Source organism: Peromyscus californicus, unplaced genomic scaffold, assembly GCF_007827085.1.
Source record: "Peromyscus californicus insignis strain IS unplaced genomic scaffold, ASM782708v3 Scaffold_5__1_contigs__length_169319896, whole genome shotgun sequence".
NCBI classification, from domain to species: Eukaryota; Metazoa; Chordata; class Mammalia; order Rodentia; family Cricetidae; genus Peromyscus; species Peromyscus californicus.
In genome coordinates this window covers 52,942,755-52,970,715 of record NW_026294573.1, presented here as the reverse complement: position 1 = coordinate 52,970,715, position 27,961 = coordinate 52,942,755, and the positions used below count along the sequence as shown (strand labels likewise).

At 43.6% G+C, this 27,961-nt stretch overlaps 1 long non-coding RNA gene across 1 annotated transcript in view; it reads left to right on the top strand.

The window, feature by feature from the left end:
* The window catches only part of LOC128096574 (uncharacterized), a 122,515-nt gene that overhangs the window by 59,345 nt on the left and 35,209 nt on the right, over nucleotides 1-27,961 (top strand). The window contains exon 2 of the long non-coding RNA XR_008213676.1: nucleotides 26,512-26,635. This is a non-coding gene — a long non-coding RNA (uncharacterized LOC128096574). The remainder of the gene's footprint in view (nucleotides 1-26,511; nucleotides 26,636-27,961) is intronic.

Below are 27,961 nucleotides of genomic sequence, written 5' to 3'. Positions count from 1 at the left end.
TCAATTAATCATGAAAAAATAAATATACTTGTTATTTAAAATGCTTGATTTTAATTCCTTGGTGTTTGGGCCTGAAAAGATGGCTTGCTCATTGATTAAGAGCACTTGCCAGGAGACCTAGTTTCTTAGCAATCGGCACTTGGGTCCTCATGAATCCACAGCAAGTACTAGCTAAGCCATCTTCCAGCTCTGACCTTCATTTCTGGTAGATAGTTTTGCTGGATATAGAATTGTTAAGAATAGTTTTGCTGGAAATTAAATTCTTCACTGACAATTTTTTTGTTTGCCTCATAAATACATCATTCACTGCTTTCTGATCTTGGACTCAATGATACAAATAGATGAAAGCAAAGTGATAGAAAAAATGGGGCTGGAATGTCCTGATGGTTGGCTGTAGAGGACTCACCTAATATACCCAAGGCCTCAGAGTCAATGTCCAGTAGCAAAGGAATGGAAACATGTGTGCTAAACAAATAGTGAGAGGTAACTGTACTGTGCCAGATAAAATCAGCTTTAGATAAGGCATCATAATTAGAAACAAATAGCAGTATTTTTTTATTGATAGAAGGAATACTGGGAAGACATAACAATTATGCATAGATTTATCTACTCACACCCCTAAATTCCTATCTGGCAAGAGCTCTCTGCTTCTAAAAATTGTGCCTTTGGGAGGCTAGAGAGGTGGCTCAGTGGTTAAAGAATGCTTGCTGTTCTTCCAAGGACCCAAGTTCAATTCCAAGTGCCCATATGACAAGTCACAACTGTCTGTAACTCCAGTTCTGGGCTATCTGATGGCCCCTGAGGACACCAGGTATGCATGTGGTGCACACACATACATGCAGGCAAAACACTTATACACATAAAATAAAAACAAATGTATTTTTAAAAAACCAATAAAAATTAAACCTTTGTAATTTGGGAGTGCATTAAGAAAAAAATGACAATTTTAAAATTATAGTTGCAGATTCAAAGATTCCTCTCTCTGTATTTGAGTGAGAATGGGAGACTTGTGTAACACTACCAATGAGCTTGAGTGAATATGTGTGGTAGACCCCAAGTAGTGATAGAAGATTGTATACTGAGTATGTGTGGGAAATTATATACTATAGGCCATAAAACAATACATTAACATTTTTATTGCATTTATTTTTTTATGTATTCACAACATACCACAGTACACATGTAGAGGTCAGAGGACCTCTTATGGTTCTCTCCTCCCACCACATGGTTCCAGCGATGAAACCCCATCAGAAGTGGCAGCAAGTGCACTTACCCATTAAGCCATCTCTCCAGCCCACCTGACCAAAAAAAAAAAAAAAAAAAAATTCATAAGACTCTAGTCATGCAAAGAAGGCTTCGGACCACAGTTAAACATTGTAAGAAATCAACATTAGAAATCTGAAAAAGTCCCTAAACCTTAGGAAATACAGCAGATGCCTCCAACCAGCTCTGGTCAAAAAGATGGTGAGAGAAGCGTCAGTGCCTTGAACCACATGACAGCGAAGCAAGCCATCATGAGCCAAAATGTCCAGTCCATGCTGCTGCCTGGAGTCTGGGAAGAAGGTTTCACCGGGATGTTGACTGCAAAGGAAAGACATCACTCAAAGCAAGTCCCATTCACAGTCTATGAAAGGAGCAAAAACTGTTAAGTAGTGGTGGCGCACGCCTTTGATCCCAGCACTCGGGAGGAGGCAGGGGCAGGTGGATCTCTGTGAGTTCAAGGCCTGCCTGGGCTACAGAGCGAGTTTCAGGACAGCCAAGGCTACACAGAGAAACCCAGTCTCGGGGGTAAAAAAACAAAAAACCAAAAAAAAAAAAAACAACAACAAAAAAGGGGCCAAAACTAAGCACTGGGGAGAAATTCATACAACAGGAAACAGGAGATAATAAGGAAAATTAATGAAAGCAAAAGCTGATTCTTTGCTGGGATCAGTACAATATATAAACCTTTGTGTTGTGGGATATTTGTACACTGTGTGAAGGTGTGTTGCTATGGTTGGTGTAATAAAAAGCTGAATGGCCAATAGCTAGACAAGAGGTACAGGCAGGACTTCCAGGCAGAGAGAGGAAGTAGGAGGAAGAATCTACGAAAGAGCGGGAGATGCCAGGAGACACAGGGAGGAAGCAGGAGGTGCAAGAGGGAAGAGCAGTAACATTTAAGTTATAAGAGCTAGCTAGGAATTAACCTAAGCTATAGGCTGAGCTTTCAGAATTAATAATCTGTCTCCGTGTCATTATTTGTGATCTGGCAGTCCAAAGGAACGTAACCTTTGGCTATGTTGAAAGAAAAACAACAGAAAAGACATATAGTAATAGAGGCAGAAATAAAATTAAAGACCCTATATAACTTAACAGGATTATATTATTGAAGTGTTTTTAAACAAAAGATTTCATTGTACACATGCATCTGGGTGTCCTCAGAGGCCAGAAAGGTGTCAGACCCCGTGGAGCTGGAGTTAAAGGTAGTTGTGACCTGCCCAGTGTGGGTGTTGCCCTCTGGAAGAGAGGCAACCAGTCTTCCACTCAGGCAACTGCTGAGCTGACTCTCCAGATCAAATTAAAAATCTTCTATCATAGGCAAAACAGACAACTGGCCGGGCAGTGGAGGTGCACGCCTTTAATCCCAGCACTCGAGAGGCAGAGGTAGGCGGATCTCTGTGAGTTCAAGGCCAGCCTGGTCTACAGAGTGAGATCCAGGACAGGCTCCAAAACTACACAGAGAAACCCTGCCTCGAAAAACCAAACCAAACCAAACCAACCAACCAAACAAACAAACAAACAAAAAACAAAAAAACAGAGCAACTGCCCAGAGTTCAAGAAAGAGGCACAAATGATGGATTCAAGAATTTAGAAAATCAAACAGTAAAGTTAATAGAAAAACCGAACAAAATATTAAAAACAAGCTCAAATAGTTTAATAATAAATGCAAATGATCAAACAAAATTATTAAAAGAAACCTCAAATTCAATTTTAAGAACAAGAATTCTAGTCTTGCGTTACTCACAGGAATATACAGACTCATGACAACAAATGCAGATTATGGAGGGTGGGGAAAGACTCAGTGGAAATATCCTGATGACAGTCAAGCTGGTATACACAGATTACATCAGGTGAGGAAGCTTTAAGGGCAAAGTTGACGCTACTGAGAGGGTTGTTTGAATGTGTTCCCCCAAATCTGGATGCTTCCCAAGTGATAGGATGGAGAGGGGGGCCTTTAGGAGGTGTTTAGGCTGGGAGTCTCCTCCTTCATGGCTCCCTGCAGCATCCAGCCAGCATGCTCTTCTGCCTTCCACCCTGTGAGGGTACAGCTAGCAGGGCCTTGTCAGTTCCTGTTAGCGGCATGGTCTTGGACTGCCTCACCTCTAGGTGGTAATGAGTAAATTTCTGCTCTGTGTAAATTACTCAGTGCATAGTAGTTTTTATAAACCACAAAGCGAACTAAGATAAGAATCAATGTAAGAGCAGTCTACCAAGAAGGTGCAGTAATTACAAACCTGTATGTACTTTCAACCTTTGTCTTAGTCCCTCCATGCTACTATGACAAAACACTTTAGACTGGGGAATTGTTGTTTCTCATAGTCTGGGAGTCTGGGAAGTCCAAGATGATGGATGACACCAACAGGTTTGCTGTGTGGCCAGTGTTATTGCTTATGGGAGGTATCTTCTGGTGTTCTCAGTGGAGGAAAGGCAGATCAGAGCACCAAGTCCTCACGGGCCAGGGAACACAGAAGGCAGAGGGTACCAGAGTGCCTCCTCTGCCTCTCTCACAGTACACTGATGAAAACGTGAGGTCAGCCCTGCTGACTCCTGATTCCCTGAAGATCCTCTCAACACCAGCATCCTGGATTTCAAGTCCCAACTTGTGTGGTTTGGAAAGACATACGTCAGTCATGGAAGAAATCCTACAGTATCTCTATATTCTGAACATACTTAAAATTTATTTTCTTCTAATAATTCTGAAACTTCACCTATTAAGTTAAGGTTTTCACATATTGAGTGCTCAGACTTTTGAATGATAAGAGGTAGTGAATGAGTTTTTTTTTTTAATCATTAATACCATTAATTGAAAAGTCACCTACAGTATTGTAATGCCACCTAAACGGTATACTCTACAGTCAGATGTGTGCTATCCCTAAGATGTGTTTGTAGGATCTATGCTGATTCACTTTTGTGTTTGTATGTAACCCACACCAGCCTTCCTTAATGAATGAAAATTTGTTCATTGAGTAACTGCTAAGGGCAAAGGTCAAGGGTATGTTTTAAGCACTTATTGTAGCTGGAGCTTTCTCCAGGCCCATCCAGGCCTGCAGCCACTCAGACTCAAATGAACACACAGACGCTTGTATTGTTTAAACAGTTTGGCCTAATGGCTCAGGCTTCTTGCTATCCAGTTCTTATATCTTAAATTAACCCATTTCTATTAATCTATAAGTTGCCACTTGGCTTGTGGCTTACTGGTACTTTTACATTTTGCTTCCTCTGTGTCTGGCTGGCGACTTCTGACTCAGCCTTCCTGTTCCCAGAATTCTCCTCTTTCTTTGTCTCACCTATACTTCCTGCCTGGCTACTGGCCCATCAGCATTTTATTTATCAATCAATCATAGCAACACATTCACAGCATACAGATATCCACAGCAACTTATTGTATTTACTGAACAGTTATAAAACACATTGAGGCCTATGAAATATATTCAGGCTGACTTCAGGAGTATGTTCATTTTGAGCCAGAAGAACTTATTTCAGAGAAAGAGATAATACTCAGAAATAATGTATGTGAAAAGCACATAGTAGCCACGCTAATCTGAGAAAATTTGCATATAAAAATATTGATAGTGACAGATTACATAACCCCAGGGAATAAAATTGTAATGCAAATCCATGCTGATATAAACAAATTCATTGACACATTCATGACAGAATGCCAGCCATCAAATGTAAATTGCATGGTGCAGTTATACTGTAACTATTTGACAAGCATTACATCAATACTTAATTCAAGTGATTGTTGTCAATGAAGCCAGGCATGGTGGTGTACATCTATTATCCTGGCTCTTGGGAGAATTTAGTAGGAAGATGGGGGATGTGGTACCAGCCTAGGCTAAACAGTGCATTCTAGGCCAGCTTGAGTTACAACATGAGATCCTGTCTCAAAAAGTAAAGAGATAAACAACCCATAATAATAACAAAAGAATTGTCTATGGATGCTAAGATGTGTATAAAATTTTGATGTGGCCAGAAAGATGATTCAGTGGGTGAAAGTACTTTGCCTTCACGCCTAAAGAGCTGAGTTCAATCCCCCACAACCCATATTGTTATTTATGTAACTCACATGGGAGAAGGACAACTTGCTCTCTGATCTCCATATGAATGCTGTGATGCACTGCCCCATACATAAATAAGTGTAAAAAACCAGGATCTTTCCAATCTCAAGGCATCTCCACATAGCACACTAATCACAAAGAAAAGAACAGTAACAGTAGAGTGGAGGAGCCTGGAGAACACTGGTTTAGCCTAGGGATAGAGATTGGCATCCCAGCAACACAAGAGACCAGTGTACTGGACCTGTGCACAGCATCACTTCCTGGTAATTCTGCCGAAGACATAAAATTTGACTCTAATCATGAGGAGACATCAGATAAACCTGAACTGGAGGACATCTTCCAAAATAATTGGCCCATGGTCCCTAAAACATCAAGGCCCAAAGGACTAGGAAAGTGTCTCACACTGAAGGAGATTAAGGAGAAGTGATAAATGCAATGTGTGATTCTGGCTTAGGCCCTAAAATGGCATTCTTGCACCGCAGTGGAGGATGTCGGTGAGATAACTGACATATGGTGGATGATATCTGTCTTTAGATTAGGTGATAGTTCTCACTATCAACCTCCTGAAATTGACAGTTGCGTGGTAGTTATGTAAGAGACTGTCTTTCTTGGGATCCTACACTGCCCGCCTGGGAGGGAAAGGGATTCTGTCTGGAACTTACCCTCCTATACACAAAAGCGAGTGTGGCAGGGGTTAGTGTTTGGGGAATTTGAATGAAGAATTGCCATAAATTCCTGATAGAGTTCTTTAAAAAAAATTATGTGTGGGACATATATGTGCATGCATTCATTGCGTGAGTGTGTGTGTGGGGGGGCTGTGTGTATGTAGAGGTCAAAGGACAACTTTACTGGAGTTGGTTCTCTCCTTCACCCTTGTGGATCGTAGGAATCAAACTCAGGTCATCAGGCTGGATGGCAAATGCCCTCACTGAGCCATCTCTCTAGCCCATGATGTTATGGTTCTTTTTTTAAAATTTATTCCTATATTTTTATTATTATTTTGTGTTTATAAGTGTCTACATATATATCTGTATATTTATCCACATGTATATCTGTATACCATGTATATGCCTGGTGTCTGTGGAGGCCAGATGAGAGGGTCAGATCCCCTGGAATTAGAGTTACAATAGTTCTGAGCTACCATGTGGGTTCTGGGAATTGAACCTGAGTCCTCTGCAAGAGCAGCAGCCAATGCTCCTAACCACTGAGCCATCTCTCCAGCCCTGCTGGTACACAGTTCTTAAAACTGTTTGCTCAGTGTGGAATTATTTTAAAGTAAAAAGTTATCAAAAGTAGTGCATTTGCTTTACTACTAAGATACTGACTTTTAAAATGTGGATTTTAAACCAGGCGGTGGTGGCACATGCCTTTAATCCCAGTACTCGGGAGGCAGAGGCAGGCAGATCTCTGTGAGTTCCACAACAACCAGGGCTACACAGAAAAACCTTGTCTTGAAAAACCAAAAAACAAAATAAAATAAAATGTGTGTTTTTACTTATATTTAAATTTAAATACAGTTATTGATTGTGTGTCCACGTACGTGTATGTATGCATGAGCATTCACACCATGGCGTGTGTATAGAGGTCAGAGGGTAACCTGTAGAGGTCAGAGCTCTCCTATCATGGATTGAACACAGGCTGTCATGTCAGGCTTGCTAGAACGGCACTTACCCACAGAGCCATCTCATCAGCCCTGGTTATGTGTTCTGTGTTCTCTCTCTCTCTCTCTCTCTCTCTCTCTCTCTCTCTCTCTCTCTCTCACACACACACACACACACACACACACACACACACACACACACACACCCCACATCACTCTTTGAAATCTTGGTAATTTCTATTCAACACACATCTTTGGTTTCTATTATGTGGTAGAATCCAGGGACATGGAAGTAAACCAGAAAAGCCGAACCTCGGCCATGTGAAATTTACACTTGATCAAGGAGATGAGACAATAATTACATACATGTAACACGTGTACTTCACAAAAGTATCACTCATGGGCAGACAGTGCCACAGTTCTCCCAGAAATGGGTTTCCTGCTTCTTTCTTAATGTGCCTTCTGTCCCCACAGTGCACCCCACAACCACAGGAAGCCCCCTAGAGTCCACCCAACTGGTTCACTCATTGGCCATTTCTTCTGAGCAGTGGGAAGGGCGGCGGCGGCGGCGGCGTTGGTGGTGGTTTAATTTTGTTGTTGGTTGTCTGGTTTTTTGTTTTTTTTTTGGTAGCTAAAGCATTTTCCATCTTGAAAAGCAATAAAGCTCGCTGCAGAAGCACAGTACATTTTCAAACAGTACGTTTTCAGACCTCTTGCTCATTACAGAGATATGCATCTAAGGAACTTTGGGCCGAAGTTCTAGGGCAGCTCTTTTGAAATTCGAACAAAAAGGAACTTGTTTCTGAGCTCATGAGGGCAGGTCTGGAAGCTCCATTAATTTTAATAATAATTTCCAATTAATCCATTAGTCATTTCCTGATTTTCTGAAACAATTTGGTTCCAAAGTGGCTACCCTTAACATTGGGTGAACTAAGAATGCTGTGACTGATTCTTTAGGCTCAACTTTCAGCCGTTTGTGCAAAGGCGAACAGAAACCTGGGCCTTTTTTTTTTTTTCTTTGCATCATTTGCGAACCATCTTTTTGTGGTCTTTGGAATGAGGAGGCCCAGGGCTCCCAGGGGATATTAAGCATCTAGTGATACATGGAATCACACCAGGTGCTTCTCCTGGCTGAGGCCCAACACCTGATAACACCAAGGACATCAGTAAAGCCACAGTGGGAACAAATCCTAATTCTCCAGCTGAGCCTGTTAGTGTAATCACAACTCCTATGTGAGGGGGCGGCGGCGGTGGGGTTGGGGAAGATAAGTTGTGATGTGGGATGGGGTAGGGAGAGTGTTCTGGAACTTGCTTTCTTGCCCTCCTGGCCCCTGTCAACTAGTGACCGCATCACCAGGGGCCCCTCCCTCGAGGCTGGGAGGCCTCACTCCTTAGGGCACCACCTGCCTGCTTGGGCTTGCCAAGGCTCTTGCACCTTCAAAACTCTTCTGGGAACAGCTGGTGCCCGCACTCCCAGCTTCAACTGCCATCACGCAGAGTTTTCAGCTGTTCAATAAGGTGACCATCCATTTTTTAGTAAGGAAGGAAATACCTCAACCCATGGCTAATAAACTCGTCTCCAGTCTGTTAAAGGATTTCCCAGAAAGCCTTTCTGTAAACTGAGCTTTCCTGATAAGCAGGAGCAGATTTCACATGAAGCCAACAAACTCGACTACAAAGTGCTTCACTTGCAGAGAGGCCCCTTAAGGCCGTGGCACCAAACCGCGTAAAAGTGTGCTTACGTGGCCATATGCGCTCTCGCTCTCTCTCTCTCTCGTGTGGTATTTTAACTGTCATTGATTGTGACTGTTGTCTCTTTTGTGGAAGCTTCTCTCCATACCACCTTTCCCTTGTGCCCATGGTCGTGGGGTCTCTGAGACCAACTAAAAATTTTATTTTGGTTATTTATTTGTGTGTGTGTGTGTGTGTGTGTGTGTGTGTGTGTGTGTGTGTGTGTGTGTGTGCCAAAGGAGTGTTGGATCCCCTGGAGCTGGAATTATAGGCAGCTGTGAGCAATGACGTGGGTGCTGGGAACGCAAACAGTAGCCAGCACTCTTGGATGTGAGCCCTCCAGCCCCTCAGAGCAATCCTAAGACTCCAGTAAGGGGGCATGAGTTGCTGGAGCCATTCGTTTGGGTTTAGGGTGATTTTGTGTGGCTCAAATGAACTCCACTGGGTAGTTTGCTATGTTAGATCCTCTGGTGCAGCAATGCCCTGAGCTTCCAGTACATACTGAGCTCTTTAAACTCAAGACAGAAAGTGACAGGTATATGGTGATGAAGGAAAACATGTTATAAGAAGTCTTTGCTGGGTGGAGAAAAATGAGCCTTGGATGGACCTTGATCCTGGATAAAAGGAAAGGTCCTTCTGGGAAAGTCAAATTTTCATCACAAAGAAAAGCAGCCCTTACCTGCTGTGTGTGTGTGTGTGTGTGTGTGTGTGTGTGTGTGTGTGTGTGTGTGTGTGTTTCTAGAAATTTATATCTGTTCAAGAAATCCAGACAGCTGCTTCATTTCCCCTTACTTGAAGGAGCTGGAATCTGCCTTTCTCAGGAGACCCATCTCTGAAAAACTAAGATTTGGTAAGTGAAGTATTAAATGTTTTGAGACAATATTTAGAAAGACCTCGAGGAGAATCTTCTATAAAACAGGTACTTGTTTCCAGATTATTCTTTTATGAATTCCAAGGTTATGGGTAATAGTTCGTTTATTTGGGTCTTTTCTTCATGCCAGCTCCTAGGTAAAGGGTATCTGGTGAGTATTATTTAATCTTCACATTAGCCCAGTGAGGGAGTCACTATGATTTTCTGGTGTGGTGACACACTAGACGTTGTTTTGAGGGCTTTTATAACCTGCCAAGACCCACCTGCTCTGAAGTAATAGAACAGTCTTGGAGAGTTATAGTCTTAACTACGCAAAGGGCTGTATCTGTAGTCCCAGCCCTTGAGAAGCTGAGGGGAGGGGCTACCCGAGACCAGGAATTCAGTACTAGCCTGAGCATCACAGTGAGACCTCATTGCAAAATATGAAAGAGGGCTGGGCATGTGTCTCAGTGAGAAGCCATTTGCTTAAGATGGGCAAAACTCTAAATTTGATCTCTAGCACTAGAACAAAGAATAGTGAAAGAAAGAAAGACAGGTGAGCCAGGAGGTGATGATGCATGCCTTTAATCCCAGTCCTTGGGAGACAGAGTCAGGAAGATCTCTGTGAGTTCAAGACCAGTCTGGTCTACAGAGTGAGTTCCAGGACAGCGAGAAACCTGTCTTGAAAAACCAAAAATAAATAAATAAGGATGATAGAAGTATTTCATAGAATAATTTTAGTTTACATAGGAAGTAGTAAGAATTGGATAGTCACCATTTCATCGTCTACGTGAAACACTCTGTGTAGTCAATACATACTGATATCACAAAAGTGAGACAAATACCACCAGAGTCTTGGTGGAGTAAACACCATCTCCTTTATTCTTTCCAAAAGTTAAAAAAAAATATATAATAAATGATTGATTAAGCCTGTTTCCTATCAAACATCTTTATTAGATACAGAAACTGCAAAAGAGAGAAGATGGTAATATGGTGGGATTCCATCAGCAAACTCCAGGCTGTAGACAGGCCACAGGAAAAGCCACCTGGTTTCTTTAACAAGTTAATACCAAGGAATTTTAAAAGGGGGAGGGGCTGAAAAGGAGAACCCATGGGTGAAAGACAACTTCGGAGAACTAATGTTTAATGAATGGGTTCTGATTCTAACAAGCTTTCAAAACTACTTTAGGACTGAAGGCAAACCCACAGCAATTACTGAATGATATTCGATAAAAATTAAGATGTTTATTTTTCACATAGGTTAATGCTATTGTTGGGGTTTTCATTCTTTTTTTTTCATTCTTTCTTTTTTTTTTTTTTTAAGATTTGTTTACTATATATACAGTGTTCTGCCTGCATGTATGCCTGCATGCCAGAAGAGGGCACCAGATCTCATTACAGATGGGTGTGAGCCACCATGTGGTTGCTGGGAATTGAACTCAGGACCTCTGGAAGAGCAGCCAGTGCTTTTAACCTCTGAGCCATCTCTGTAGCCTATGGTTTTTATCCTTTATATTTTAGGCATACATATTAAAATATTTATAGAGAAAATATGTTGTCTGGGATCTGTTCTAAAGTAATTCAGTAAGGGAGGGGATAGCGAGGAATGCAGATGAAAAAATCATCCTTGTATTGATAATTTTGAAGCAGAATGATGAGTTGATGGCAGTTTAGTATATTAGCCTTTTGTATATGTTTGAATATCTTCATAAATACAAAAAAAATTGAAGACCCCCAAAAATATCTATGGTCTTACTTTATTAAATATATTCCTACCACCCAAGGTTAATCAATCTTCTCCCAGTATCAAAAAGCAAATGTTTTCAATATTAAGCCACATATTCAAATTATTCTTCCATATTGTATCAACTTTCTTCCCTCTCCCTTTGCAGAGTGTGATTAGTCTTCCAATTACAATGTCACCTGCTTTCTCTACTGATGAGCCAGTGTGGTAGACAGCCTCCCAAACAGACTCTCACCTCCTGCTCTTGGAATGTGCAGCAGCAGGAAGTTGGTGATGAGGCCAAGTGTGAAGCAGAACTCTGGGGACTTCATTCAGTATTTTGTTCCTTCTGTGGTGGTTTGAATAAGAATGGCCTTCCAAAGCTAATATATTTGAATGCTTGAACATCAGGGAGTAGCACTACTTGGGAGGGATTAGGAAGCATGGCCTTGTTGGAGGAATTGTGTCACTGGGGGTGACCTTAGGGGTTTCAAAAGCCCAAGTAAGGCTCAGTGTCTCTCCTGCTACCTGCAGGTCTGGATGTAACTCTCAGATACTGCACCAGCATCATGTCTGCCTGCATGCCATGATGCTCTCTGCCATGACAACAATGGACTAAACCTCTAAAACCATAAGCAAGCCACAGCTGAATGTTTTCCTTTATAGGAGTTGCTGTGGCTGGGGGGAAGGGGGGTAGTGCATGCCTTTAATCCCAGCACTCGAGAGGCAGAGAGAGGCAGGTGGATCTCTGTGAATTCCAGGCCAGCTTGGTCTACAGAGTGAGTTCCAAGACAGCCAGGGCTACTCAGGGAAACCCTGTCTCAAAAAAATCAACAATAACAAAAAAGTTGCTGTGGTCATGGTGTCTCTTCACAGTAACAGAACACTGACCAAAACACCTTCTCACACAAAATCTTTTCTATTTTCTTCTCCAATCATAAATTCTGTGATAAAGAAAGTGCCATCATGGTTCTGAGGGAAATTAATACATAAACCTTGAGTGTATTTTTCACTTACAAATGATTTCATGTTTCATTTTTTTTGTCACCCAGGGGTTTGAGGCTTGCCTTGCTTTTTTCAAATAGCACTTTCCAGTAGTAAAAGGTATTTGAAATGATAGTAGGTTTAACATGAAGTAGATTTAAAAGGAAGGCAAGTCTGATATATGTTACCCACATGGAAGAACTGTGAAGAAGGCAGACATAAAACAACCACCAATTTAGATGCGCTCTCTAGTCAGTTCACAGAGATGAATAGGATAGTGTTACCAGGGTGAGGAAATATGGGGCTCTTTAATAAATAATTTCAGTTCAGAATGAAGAAAAAAATTCTGGAGTGTTGTAGAATATTATTTTAACTAGGCAAAGAGGCGTTACATTTGTTTGTGCTACAGAATATTACTTTAACTGTGTACAGGTGTGTTACTTTTATTTATTCTGCATTTGTTTAATTATGTAAAGATGTGTTGCTGTTTCACCTGGCCTGCCTAAGGCACCTGATTGGTCTAATAAAGAGTTGAATGGCCAATAGCTAAGCAGGAGAAAGGATAGGCAGGGCTGCCAGGCAGAGAGAATAAATAGGAGAAATCTAGGCTCAGGAGAGGAGAGGAATGAGAGAGAAGAAGGAGAGAATGAGGGACACATCAGAGGCCAGAAGCCAGGCAGACACCAGCCAGCCATAGAGAAGCAGTGAAAGTAAGATGTACAGAAGGAAGAAAGGTAATGAGCCCCAAAGCAAAAGATAGATAAAGAGAAATAGGTTAATTTAACTTCAGAAGAGGTAACCAGGCCGGGCAGTGGTGGCCCATGCCGAGCCAGGCAGATGCCTGTGAGTTGGAGGCCAGCCTGGGCTACAGAGCGAGATCCAGGACAGGCACCAAAACTACACAGGGAAACCCTGTCTCTAAAAACAAAAACAAAAACAAACAAACAAACAAACAAAAGAGGTAACCAGAAACGTGCCTAAGCTAGTCTGAGCATTCAAAACTTGGAATATGTCTCTATGTCGTGATTTGGGAGCTGGTTTGTGGTCCCAAAGAAAAAGCCTGGTACACTGGAGGATGTCAGAGATGTAACTCAGTTGGCAAATGTGGGCCGGGCATGTGTGTGGCCCGAGTCAAAAATGCACACAAAGTATTGATGAAGGTGTCTCAGTGTTGTGCTGTGCTGCCTGTCAACCCTTATCAGATGCAGATTCTCCCAGACCCTCTGCAAAGGCATCCTCTGAGCATTGCAGCATGCCTCATGTAATAAGGTCCACAGCAGAGAAGCAGCTTGTTCAAGGTTCCGCCAAATCAGACTCCACACATCTGACTCTAGAACTCAGATAAGACTCCATTCTACCTCCAAAGCTGATGAAAATGCACACACAATAGAATGCTAAAAATGAATAAACAAAGCCTCTGGGAAGGAGCTAACAGCTGAGATGGGAACCTGGGAGAGAATAGTTATTGCATCAAGCATTACTTTAGAGCTAAGCCTCCCAATAGCCAAGGCAAAATGGAAAAAATGATGCATTGCATGGTGTTTGATTTTTAAAAACTAACTTTACTAGCTTGTGTTGACTACCCAAGGGAGGCCTTACCCCCTGTGAGGAGGGGATGGGAGTGGGATGGGGGGCGGTGAGGGGGAGAGGAAGAAGGAGAGGGAGGGGGAACAGGGATTGGTATGTAAACATGAAAATAATAATAATAATAATAATAATAATAATAATAAAGAACTAAAAAACCCCAAAACTTTACTGTCCTTCCCTCCCCCAGAACCAGGCATGGGCCAGCAGCTCATTTACACAGCAGCAAACCAAACACTTCTCAGCCCTTCAAAAGACACACTTGAGAGTCTAATGTTCCCATGCCATAGGCAGGTACTGAATCGTGTGTGTGTGTGTGTGTGTGTGTGTGTGTGTGTGTTTCTGTTTCCTTCCTTCCTTCCTTTCTTCCTTCCTTCCATTTGTCTTTCTAATTTGGAAAAAAAGACTTTGTTCCTGACACCAAACTCTAAGCTAAATTGTGGATGTGGTTTCTTACAGAAGGGACACCGGATGTCCCATGGGACAATGTCTTCATGAGCTGGGACATGTCACAGTCCACAGGGCCACTTCTGGTGTCAGACCCTAGCATACGTAGGAACTGATGGATTCTAAGTATCACAGGTCTCTTGCACAGGCATGAACTACTACTACGCACCGTTCAGCTGCACGTAGTAGTAGCATTATCATACGTAGGACCCCATATTGCTCTGTACTGTCCTCTGATAGGGTCAGGAACTGTCAGGCTCAAGGGCTTATGAAGAAATTTAAATTATGAGATGTTTAAATTCCATCCATTGTGTCAGTATATGTTCCTGAAATCTTTGAAAAATACAAAAAGACTTCACTAGACTTTAGTAGCAGAACATGTTGATATGTCATCACGCAATAAGGTGACAAGAGAGAAGGACAGGATCCCTCGGCTTCCAGGGAGTTGAGCCTGAAGTTTGGAGGTCAAAGTTGTTCACAGAGATTGAGGAAAAGACGGACTGAAGGAGGAGAACATCAGCTGTCACCTGCCAGCTCCTCCTTCTGTTGGTCATCCATAGCCCCTTTCCCACAATGGACCAGTGAATTTCCAAGAAAGAGTAACTTAATGCACACATTGCTTAGGGGTCATCTTTATTGGCAGCACATCTGTTAACATCTGTAGAAGAGTGTTCTTCCTGATGCTGATGGACTATAATGACCCTGTGTAGGTGAACAAATTCTAGCTAATGTCTGCCGGACATTAGGGGACACGATCCTGGTGTTGTAATTTCACCTTGCTTTCTATTTGAAATGCTCATTTCCCTTTCATCAGGGCCCTCTGCTTCAGAAGGGCTCTTTGTGCAAGAAAGTCTGTTTATATTTCGAGGACTTTCAGCTATTACGAAGAACCCATTCTGAAAGCATATTTTGCTGTGATAAAGACATTTCTGAGATTAGGAAACTCAGCAAAATACAGAGGACTAAAAATTCTTCTTTAGAGCTGCTGGAATGTTTCAGCGGGTGAGGCCTTGCCCAGCCTTTGATCCCCAGGATCCACAGATCCCCAGCATCCAAGGTGGAAGGAGAAAGTGACTCCCAAAAGTTGTTCTCCTACCTCCATGTGTACACACACACACACACACACACACACACACACACACACACACACACACACACGCGCGCAAAGTAATTTTTAAAAGTTATAGGTTTTTTTGCTGTTTTTCACTGTGGAGTTAGTTATGAGGTACACATAAATAAACACTTATATGTAACAGAACTGTTTGTAAGGCCACTGGACAACTATGAAGCTACAATCCTAAGCAAGGAATGTGGCTGGCCCCACCCAGTGGGCTAATGGGTGGAGCTTGCAGGGCCTTCCGGGAATATTATCTCTTCCCCACTTCCCGGCAGGCATCTTAGGTCAGCACCCGAAAAGCAAGGGTATTAGATGCAAATTTCCCCAAAGATAAGAATCCCCAGGATAGTGGGGATATGTGAGCACATGTTGAGGTTGCTGACACTTTGGTGGGTCATTCTGATTAAATCACCTGAGCTGGAACCCAGTAACCAGGCTTTTGTTGTTTATACGCTGCTTGTTCATTTTAAAACTGGACCTTTAGGTCATGATCTTCAAGAAAGTTGGTGGGTGACTAAGGCACTTCTCGGGTCTGCTGTTCTGTAACTGATTCTGTGGGTGGAAGGTACTGGGTGGCCAAGGGGGAGCATGAGGGAGTTATTCTGATAGCAATGCCCATCTGGGGTGGTGTCTGTATGAGCTGGTCTGTGACTGAGGTCTTCTTATGAGGCAATAACACGACCAGAGTTGTTTGGTGTTAATTGGGACTATGAACGACCTTCCTCTTTAAGTCTCCTGATGTATCCTGAAGAGGTGTCCCTCACAGCACCCCGCTGTCCATATTCCTCCCTAAACCTGAGACTTATCACTTTAAACACCAAGAAATGGTTTCAGAAACTCCCAACTCCACTCATCAGACCTGATACGAAAAGGGTGGTGGCCTGAGGTCAAACCTCTGGTCCCCTTCTCTTCCTTCTGTGGGAGCTAGTGAGTCCTCTGAGACAAATCAGTCACTTCCAGAAACTGCTTGGAAGAACGAAAGGGACCACTAATGACTAATATTCCAGCCAACCCTTAGAGAGCGTCTGAAGACAGAGGCCCAGTGTTCCTGTGAGATTAGCACACCCCAGAAAACTGAAGGATGCTCCTGGGGGCCAGCTCAGCTTTGGCTATCCTGAATGTCTTCAGATGCATGTACTTGGCCCAAATCAGTGACTCGGGAGGGGAGGAGAGCAAAGTGATTCTTCTAGAAGACTCTGGAATCTCACTCACAAATAAATCTTAAAAAAAAAAAAAAAAAAAAAAAAAAAAAAAGATTTTTATTTTAAGACAGAGTCTCCCTAAGTTGCCCAGGCTGGCCTCAGTCTTACTCTGTAGCCCAGGTAGGCTCCAAACTTTCAGTCTGCCTGCCTCAGCCTCCCAAGTCCCAGAATTAGAAGTATGTGCCACAATGCTCAGCTTACAGGAGCATCAAAAGGACCAAGCAGACGCCATAACAGGCTGCTCAGTCTTCTCTCAGAGATCAGGCCTCAATTTCAGCTTCCTGGGACTTGAGCAAGGAGTTTCTGGGAGGGCCATGAACAAAAGACATAGTCCTTGCAGTAGCTCCCTTTCTGACCGCTCAAGGTTCAGCCAGTTGTTTACTGTCTGTAACCCCTCACCAACTTAGAGCTATGTGCATGAGTCAAGGACAGAGCCTGGGCCACTGAGTCAGCCCCCACAGTCAGTACGAGCAAGGCCAGCCAGCCTCCATGGCAGCTCAAGGACAGAGCCTGGGACTTGTCTAGGCCTTCTCAAAAATGATAACTGTAACCCCCAACCAGTAAATTCAAAGGTTACACACCCTCACCCAATCATATGATGCAAAGACTTATACTACTCTGCTTGCGGTTTTTCCCTTAAAAAACCCTTCACCCTGAGAGCTCAGGGCCATCCTCCTTCACCTGCTGTGTGGAGTGTTGGACACAGACCAAGCCCGGGCTTGCTTCTTACCATAAACCCCTATGTGTTTTGCATTGGATATCAGCTCTGGTGGTCTTTCTCAGGGATCTTGCGACTCGGGCACAACAGCATCTCTTTTTTTCTTAGATTTTTATTTTATATGTATTGCTTGTTTTGCCTGCAGGTATATTTGAGTACCTTAGGAATGCCTGGTTCCCACAGAAAGTTAGAAGAGGGTGTCAGATCCTCTGGAACTGGAGTGGTTGTGAGCCACCTTGTAGGTGTTGAGAATCAAATCCAGGTCCTCTGTAAGAGCAACCAGTGATGAGTCACCCCTCCATCCCCTCTGCTCATCTTTCAAAATAATTTTGATCAGTAGGAAAGAGCTGACTCTGGCTTCAGCCATGGAGGGCGGGAAGTCAGTGACAGGCCCGTCAGGCACCTGCTGCTGCCATGATGAACAGGTATGTGGTCAAGAAATAGGAGAGAAAGAGAAATGGAGCGGTTTGTGCACTGTGGAGAGAAGCAGAACTGAAGACTTGACGGTGGTGAGGAACAGGCCCACATGGGTGGCCTGTGCTGTCACCTGGGGCCACGTCTGGGTCCATGGCTCTAATGAAGCTGTGGCCTGTGTTACCACCAAAGGCCAGGCCGTTGGGGATGCCCTAGTCTGGACCATCACATCAGGCTGTGCTGGTGTCTGAGGGTCATGATGTTTCCGGGGCCACATTGATCTGATTGGCCTGTGCAACCACCCAGGGCCATGGTGACTTCTGGGCCTAAGCTGCAGTTGAAGGTCATGTCTGGGTCTGTGGTGCTACTGCAGCCAGGTCAGTGTTAATGTCCCTGGCCTGTGTTATCACTGGGGGCCATGGGAGAGCTGAACCAAGTGGCCTGAGCCCCGGAGAGCTGGTCTCACCCCTTGCTGGCTGCTTCATTGGGAAAGCTATGACCCCTCCCAGGAGAACTGACCCTAGTGGCATGGGCAGGGGAGAGCTGGCCTGGACTTTCAACAGCCCTGGGAGAACTGCCCTCCTCCTTACTGGCCTCTGCAACAAGAGAGCTGGTCCCACCCCTCCCTATGTGCCTCGGAGAGTTGGCCCCAATGGCATTGGTGGGGAGAGCTGATTCTGACCCTCGCCGAAGTGGGCCTGTCCCATTGGAGGCCCAGACTGACCAACTCAGCTGCTACTCAAGCCCATATTCAGGGCTTTGAGTTGGCCCATCCCAATGTTTTTTTGTTTGTTTGTTTTTGTTTTTATTTTGGGGGTTTTCAAGACAGGGTTTCTCTGTGTAGCTTTGTGCCTTTCCTGGAACTCGCTTTGTAGACCAGGCTAGCCTTGAACTCACAGAGATCCGCCTGCCTCTGCCTCCCCCAGTACTGGGATTAAAGGCGTGTACCACCACTGCCCGGTCCAATGTATTTTTAAAGATTTATTTTACTTCAAGTTATGTACATGTCTATGTGTCTGTACATGGGTATGTGCTATGTGAATGTAGGTAACTGAAGAGGCCAGAAGAGGGCATCAGATCCCATGGAGCTTGAGTTATAGGCATTTGTGAACAGCCCCATGGTGTATATGCTGGGAACCAAACTTTTATATTCTTCAAGAACAGTATGCAGTAACTCATGAGCCGCCTCTCCAACCTCCATATCATAAATTTTAATCTGCTGTCACCTTCCTACTCCTGCTGACTCCCTTCCTCCTCTTCCCAACTAGCATACCTTTTACTTTCGTATCTTTGTGTGTACTTGTGTCCATGTGTCAGTGTGTGTGTATGTGTGTGTGTGTGTCTGTATGTGTGAATGAGCTTTATTATGATTGATTACAGGAATATGGGTGAGGTCTTTACTAGAGCACAGGCAGCTTACAGTGGTTACACCACTGGAAAAAAAAGGTCTCTCTCACTCTCATTAATGTCTATAGACCCTGAGAGGTGTGTGTCCTCATAAGCTCCTCCCACTCCATGGTGAACACTGACAGGTTCAATCCTGCAGGTCTTGTGCATCATAGCTGCAATGAATTCTGTGATACATTTTATCTTGAAGAAAGAAAAGTATTTCCAAGATCTGTCCATTGAAAAGGCTGGAGGCAAACAATCAATCTGGTAGAATGGACAGACCTCATGTAATTGGTCCTCATACCTGTGGGTTCCACACCTTTGAATGCAGCCAAACTTATACAGAAAACATTTAGGGAAAAAATTTCCACTGTACTAGCTATTAATCCATAAATAATTCCTGTGACGGTTATTTTCATGGTTGTATTTGGTATTATAAGTAAGAAGGTAGAGGTGATTTAAAGTATGTGGGAGGATATAACATGCTGCAAAAATATACTCTGCCATTCTATAAAAGGAACTTGAACATCAGCAGAGCTGGGTCCCTACAGGAGTCAGGCAAAAACTGGAATCAATCCATCCAATGCTAAGGGGAAATGCGCTCAGATGTGATCTCCACATCCTACTTTCTGCAAGAAGGAGCCAATGGATCCTTGCGGGAGATGAATGATTCCAAATCCCAGACAGGAAATCCCAGGAAAGCATATTACTCTAAAATGCAAGGACCAGTACTGCCAGCAGAAGGACTCAGCAGCAAACACAGAGGATCACACTGGACAAGGACGCAGTGGCTTGAACAGCAGCAAGAAAAGCATTCTAGTGAAATAAAACCATCAGATGTGCCAAGAAAAGTTGCATTTATTTTACTACATTTGAAATTTGTATTGATGATATTTGGATTATGGGGGAACTGTCTCGTTTTGAATATTGAGAAATAAAAGATTCAAGTATTTAGCATCTTTCTTGTAGATATGCACTCTTTAATCCATAGTGAATAAGAAGTTTCTTTCTTTTCTTTTTAAAGATTTATTTTTATTTATGTGTATGTGTGAGGTATAGTTTATGAGCACCACATGAGGGCAAGTGCCCAGGATGGCCAGAAGAGGGAGTCAGGTCCTTTACAAGTGGTTGTGAGCTGCCCAGCTTGAGTGAACTAAACTGATCTGAACTGAACTGAGGTTTCTGCAAGAACAGTGTCTCCAACCCTCGCTCCAGCCTCCTCTTTTTTTTTTTTTTTCAAAATAAGTTTCTCTTAGATGGTGTGTCAGCTAAATGATTTTTTTTAAAGATATACTTACTGTCAGTAATTTGTACTTCCTAATGAATCTGTATTATAATCATCAACAGCTGTTAACAGGAGATAAGTGGTGTCACTTACTTCCTAGAGGACATCTAGGAACATCTCTGAGGCATTCTTGCCCCAAATCTCTCATGTTGAAATTTATTCAAGTCTCTAGGTCTAACTGCAAATTTCTAAGTCATACTAGGGTTAAATGAAGATAAAATAAGCAAAATGCAGACTTATGGGAAACCCTTTAGAACTCTGATCTAGTTCTTCTAATACAAAAGGAAAAGAGAGAAAATGAGGGATATATGATCTGAAAATTAAAATAGACAATAATATATCAACTATATAATACATTGTTTTTATTTGACCCTTGAAGTTAAAATACAAAAATAATTTTGAAACAATCAGGTAATTTGAATACAGGCTGAGCACATAAAGATATTGAAGACAATTACTTTTGAGGAACGGTTGTATTGGGTCGGGGTCTTGCTATGTAGCCCAGGCTGGCCTGGAACTTGCTATGTAGCCGAGGTTTGCTTTGAACATTCGATTTTCGAAAGTAGCATCAAGCCAGGCATAGTGGCACTCGACTTTAATCCAGCACTTGGGAGGTGGAGGCAGGTAGATCCCCGAGTTCCGGGCCAGCCTGGTCTACAGAGCAAGTTCCAGGAGAGCCAGGGCTACACAGAGAAACCCTGTCTTGTGGGGGGAGGGGAGCGGGGATGGGGTGGTGTGGGAGACGAAAGTGGGATCGATTGTTCCTTCTCTTGGAAGGCTTCACCTTGCACATTCCTGAGAAGGAGCCAAAGATGCCCCACTTCGCTCCTGCTTTTGTGGGTTGAGGTGGCAGCATCAGAGGTGACCTTGCTCTGTCACTGACGTCATGTTGAATTCTTTAAAACTAGTGGACTAAATCAAGACTGGAGAGCCACTTTCCCCCAAACTTATCATGTGACTACACTGTTGTTTGACAGGATGAGGAGGGCCGTAGAGAAACGTCAAATTCAGAACACAAAAAATTTCTCTCCTTGTCTTCTTTTAAAACCCCAGACTGTCTTTACATTTCAGTCTGAACCCAGAAGGAAGATCCCGGGCTCTGGGCCAGCATCTCCCCCTTTTCAGGACCAGCTTTTCTTCCTGTTTCTTTATAGAATCCAGAAGAGCAGAAAAACCTGGAACACATTATGCACCTTTTACAGAAATAAAATCCAAACGTGCTGTGTCAATTTCCCACGGACGCCAAATCCTCATTTTATTTTCAGAAACACGAGGGATGTTTGGCTAAATACCCAGCCCACCACGAAAATAGGGTGCACTGCGCATGTGCCATAAAGCACGTTCGGTCTCCTGGGCTTCCTTGCCCTAAGTTTCTACTGCCTTGCCCCACAGTGGAATTCCAGGGCCCACATCCTAGATCGCAGGAGGTTTTCGCGTTTCCTTCTTTGCAAAGCCCTGAATTCCTGGCATGTACTAAATGGGGGGAGGAGAGAATCCTTCAGGATAAGTGACTTACAAAAAAGACTTGCACTAAAACAAGCATTTTCTGAACAGGAAGAACAACAGACCAAAGCGAAGCCCCCAGATGGTTTCGTTTGCTGAGCGGGGTGCCTTTGTTCTGCACGGTGCTTCCTGAGTGTGGTGCTCTTTTCGTTAATTTGGATTTGAACCAAACTGGATTTTTGTCCTGAGAGCCAAGCCCCAGGGTGAGGAAGTTGCAGTTAGAAACAAAAATAAGAGGCAAGCATTGAGTAAAACATGAAAACTTTTTTTTTTTTTAAAGAAAAAATTTAAGATGGAGTGTCACTTTATAGCTCTGGCTGGCCTGGAACTCACTATGTAGACCAGGTTGGATTCAAACTCACTGGGATCCACCTGCCTGTGGCCCCGAAGTACCGGGATCAAAGGCATGCATGCGATGCGCACCTGGCCCGGTGTGACTCCTCTTGACACCGATTTTCATTAAGTCCTTTGGGAGCAGAGGCTCATTTTTTTCCTTCTCTACCCAATGAAGAACCTGAATCTTAAGTAGCAGTCATCACCTGATGGCCCGTTGACTCCCACGCCTGTGCCTGTAATCACCATAAGAAACCTGTTTTTTTCTTTTAATTAGGAGACTTGGTAAGGATTTATTTGCTTTAAAATTGTAAGAAATTTCTAGGGTAAATGCCATGGCTGCCAGGCATGGTATGAAAGGGAACAAACTGCCTTATGCACTTAGGCATGCTAAGCACCACGCAGCTACAGGGGGAGCTGTTGTAGTTAATAGACCGGTGTCCTTGGAGCTGGGCTGGGCACGGCACAGGGGCTTTGGATGAGCACAGCCTTTGAGGTTCCAATGAGCTCCTGTCAATTTGACCCTGGCTTTTGGGGTAACCAAGCAACACAAAGGGGTGATTATCCTGCAGAGATAGCTGCTACCTCCGTGGCTATTATAGTGGTTATGAACACACATTTGTGAGTGCCTTAGCAAGAAGGCCACTTTTCTCAGTGTTTCTCCTGTGGGAAGAACACTGACCTATAACCTTTTGTTTCTGAGCCTCTATATTCAGGTGTGCCCAAGAGCTCAGTCCCTGGGCATCTTCACTACCTCCATTCATCCTCAAGGTGGCGTTACAGAGGCTCAAGAAACAAATGCTGTCCGATTCCACCTCCATTCCTTCCTCTAGCTCCAGACTGCATGCCCATGGTGACATCTCCACTTACAACTAATCGATGCGTGGAAGTTACAGGATCGAAGGCCCCCGGGATGGAACTCTTGCTTTCTTTGTCTCTTCTGCTTCTTTCCCTCCTGTGCCCATTTCTTCCCATGATTGCAGGCTTGGCATTTCCTCTGCTATGTCCTTACCATTTCTTCTCCATCCTGTAGAAGACACTACCATCCACCCAAGTGACACAGTCCAAAGCTGACAAGTCACCCCTAACCCCCTTTTCAGGGGCAATTTGCCACTCTGGTATCAACTGTGGCATTCAACATCCATCCTCGTTGTGGTCTCCTCTCCACACATCCACCTGTCACCTTGTTTTGTGCGCTGATTATCATGTGTTTTCTCTAAGTTTTTATTTTTGAGAATTTCCTATGTGTATACAGTGAAATATGAACATATCTACTCCCCATTTGCTCCCTTCAACTCCCCCCATGTCCCAATGAGACAGCCCTCCCAACCTCATATCCTTTTCTTCCTTCCATCCCTCCCTCCTTCTCTCCCTCTTCCTTCCTTTCCTTATCCACTAAGTTCAGTTAGTCGTATGCACATAGGTGTGGTTCGGCAGCACAGGAAATCTACCAGTGGGCATATGCTCAAACAAGAATGGCTCTCCCCTGCAACAACTCCCCACCGCCAAAAACTTCAGTAAGGGGTGGGCCTGGAGGTCCTTCTCTGTCTATGCTGGGATTTTGGCTGGCTTGGACTTGTGGTCTTGTGCCATGAATTCACGGTTATAATAGCCAATCATCAGATGATAGCACCCCACAGCACCTCTGCGTCCTCTGGCTCTTACATTCTTTCTGTCTCCTCTTCCATGATATTTCCTGAGCCTTGGTGGTGGTGGAGCTAATACAGATACCTCATTTAGGACTGATCACCCAATCTTCTAGTCTCAGTCCTTTGAGCAGTGATGCATCTCTGCACTGACTGCTATCTACTGTACAAAGAAGCGTCTCTGACCAAGGCTGAGAGCAGCCCAGGTCTATTGGTGTAAGCTTTCTCCGGGTCTATTGGTGTAAGATGTCTCCGGGTCTATTGGTGTAAGCTGTCTCTAGGTCTATTGGTGTAAGCAGTCTCCAGGTCTATTGGTGTAAGATGTCTCCAGGTCTATTGGTGTAAGCTGTCTCCAGGTCTATTGGTGTAAGCTATCTCCGGGTCTATTGGTGTAAGCTGTCTCCGGGTCTATTGGTGTAAGATGTCTCCGGGTCTATTGGTGTAAGCTGTCTCTGGGTCTATTGGTGTAAGATGTCTCCAGGTCTATTGGTAGAAGATGTCTCTAGGTCTATTGGAGTAAGCTGTCAGCACCAAGAATCAGATAGGTCAAGTCTTGAGTTATATTTTTTATTCACCCAGTACTATATTCACCAATATTTATGTTCCAGACTTCATAGGTAGAAACTGACCCCCATGGTGATGGTAGAGAGGTGACTAGGTAATGAGAGGGGGTCCATCAGGAATGGGACTAGCACTCCCAAAAAAGCACTCCCAGAGAGCTGATTACCCTCCTACGTCTTAAAGATTTAGTGAGAAGATGGCCACCTATGAACCAGACACCAAGTCTGCCAGCACCTTGACCTCAGATTTTCTAGCCTCCAGAAACACGAGAAATAACTGTCTGTTGTTTCTAAGCACCCAGGCTATGGTAGTTTGATGTAGAACTCAAATGGACTGGAAGAGAAAGAGAAGTTTGTTTCCAGGAAATAGGTTCTAGTTTTTGTTTTGTTTAAAAAACAAACCATGTCTTCATGGGTGGGTCCTGATATTCAAGTATTTATGGCTTACAGTGTCAAGTCATTATGAACAGTTAATCCTAGTCCTGCCTGAGCACAAGCATCCTGAAGGATTCTGTCTCTTCTCCCACCATCTACTTCAAAGCCATCCACCCTCTAATTTTACCCATAAACATCCTACTAATACTGCCCTTCATAAGGCAGTGACCTTCTAATTTCCAAATCCAGAGGATTTTCTCTACTCCTGGCTCTGTGGTGCCTCCCTGCTCATGGGAAATTGCTAGTCATTCCTCCCACTGTGGGTCCTACAGCCCCTGCACGGATTACATGTTCTGTCTGACAGGAGACGAGATCCATCTGATGATTCTCCTCTCTTCTTTCTCTCCCTTTCTTTTCATCCCTCACCAATGCTTTTCAAGCTACTTTTTAAAAGACACTTGAAAAATATGTCAGCACCATGGGAAAGAAAAAAACCGTACTCATGAACATGCAAGGAGTAATGTCGGGTGGTTTCCTCCACTCTGTTTTCTTGTTCGGGCATGCTGGCCACTCCTTAAACAGCAAGCATTCTTCCAAACCCCAATACTGTATGCCCAATTTAACTAAAAAATGTATCTGTCTGTCCCAAAGCACCTTTGTTACGCTCAGTGTGTCAGAAAGTGACCCGAATAACCTCCCAGTCTCTGTTCTTTCTTTTCCAAGATAGCCCATCTCATGATAACAATCAATTCCCAGTCATCGAGGAGGGAGAGATGGCTCTTCCCTGCCTTCCCACTTCCACTTCTTTGGTGCTTGCATCCTAATATCATTCCAGGATTGCTGGAGGAGCCGCTATTCGGCCTTCCTGTCTCTTCCAGCCCATCCTCTACACTGCAACAGAATACACCTTCATCATCTCTGAGTGAACTCCACTGCTTATGACAATACTTCACCAAGCGAGTCTCAATGAATGGGAGTATTTGCATGGTTAATGCAATTGAAGAAAAACGTAGAAGTTGTGTTTATATTATTATATTATATAGATTATATATAATATATTATTGTATTTCAGAATCTCCACTATGCTAAAATACATTTTGAAGCTTCACATGCAATAGAGGAGATAAAGTCATGGTCAAATTATTAAGAGAAACTCTTTTTAAAAGTCTAGTATAAGGGTTGGGGATTTAGCTCAGTGGTAGAGTGCTTGCCTAGCAAGTGCAGGGCCCTGGGTTCGGTCCTCAGCCCTGAAAAAACAAACAAACACATAAAAGTCTAATGTGCCTTTAAATTTTAAAAAAAAATTTCAACTGGATGCGACTGGTCTGTGCACTAAACTTTCACTTTCTCGCCTTCGCCGTCTTCCAGCCGCAGCAGCTGCTGAGGGGTGATTCAGTAATGAGGACAGTGTAGAGAAGACATGGGTAGAAGCCGCATGCTTTACATCCCGCACAGGACGTGGGTCTGCTGACTAAATTCTCAGGACTCGTGTGGACAGGCGAGGCTAACCTCAGGAGGCTAACCTCTGGGCTGAGTATCCCAACCTCCCTTGTCCTCCAGTTCCAGTTGGGTTTGAACAATGGAAAGCAGAGATGGAAGACAAGAAGGGTCATTGTTCACTTCCAGCCCATCTCCCTGTGTTGCAACCAGGCTGTATACGGCTCTAAGTTACTTCATATCATACAAAAGTGTTTTGTTGTTTTGTTTTGTTTTTTGTTTTGTTTTTCAGGCCACGAGACTTCGTTTTACAAACAGCGTTTGACTCCATTTTGAGTGCAAACACAGTGCACGGATGACGCTGTACCTTGGTGGGCACGTGCACGTTACCATCTGTTCAGCACCACACACGTGAGGTACAGGGATAATGGTTTCACACCGTGTGATGACTGTTCTTGGTTGTCAATTTGACATTTCTAGGAGGAAGGAACCTCAATTGAGAAATTGCCTCCATCAGATTGGCCTATGGGCATGTCTAGGGGATGTTTTCTTGATTGCTTACTGATGTGGGGGGCCCCATCCCACTGAGGGTGGTGCCACCTCTGGGCAGATGGTCCTGGGTGGTATAAGGTAGCTAGCTGAGCAGAAACAGGGAGCAAACTAGAAGCAGCACTTCCCCACGGCCTTTGCCTCAGCTCCCCCTCCAGGTTCCTTCCTGACTCTGACTCCAGTGAGTGATGGCCTGTGATGTGAAGGTGTAAGCCAAGCAAACTCTTTCGGTCGGTGTTTGAGCACAGCAACAGAAGGCTGACTAGGACATCCTATATGTTTATCAAAGTAAGGCTGGAGAGATGGCTCAATGGTTATAAGTTCCTATTGCTCTTGAAGAGGATCCAGGTTCAAGACCCAGCACCCCACATCAGGCAGCCCACAACCATCTGTAACTCCAGTTCCAGGAGGTCCATTGCCTCTGACCTCTGACAGCACCTGCATGCATTTGGTACACATTGCTTCACACCCATACATATAGATAAATGTTTTAAAAAATTATCAAAGTAAATTCGGAATATGGGAACACACAGGCATATTTAAGTCACACCAGAAAATCCAGACTTGAGAATTTGCCAAGCAGACTAGGCTGAGAAAAGGGTGAAACCATTTCTCATGGCCCCTATAAAGAAGACCCCTAATCACTGACCTGTCCCCTGTCATCTGCTATACATGTATCAAAGAATCTACAGGCAGAGAATTTTTGACCGTCCCAGAGTGACAACTCAGCTTGTTCCCTGGAGTTGTCATGGCGAACTGGTGTCTGTCCATCCACTCCTTTGTCCATCTAGACCTGGTTCTGCACATCGCCTCTATGGCCTCCACCTCCACTTTGCCTGGGCAGCTCTACTGAGATTTAGTGACCATACCTACTGGTTTGCTAGTATCTAACCGCCTGTGTGATCTCTTTGCTTCTATATCAACCCTTGCTGAGTAAGACTTCTTCAGAAATTCCTTGAACTCTGTTGCAAACCCTAACCCTTATAGCCATTCTGTGTGTGTGTGTGTGTGTTATTCTTTATGTATGTTATTATTATTTATAAGTTATTTTACTGTAAATATAAAATATTTCTATATCATTTTATTATGTACATTAGTATATATTTTATTATTTTTATATATTTTATGTATATTTTATATTTATACACAATACACTATTTATATACTTTATAATATATAATATAGAATTGTAT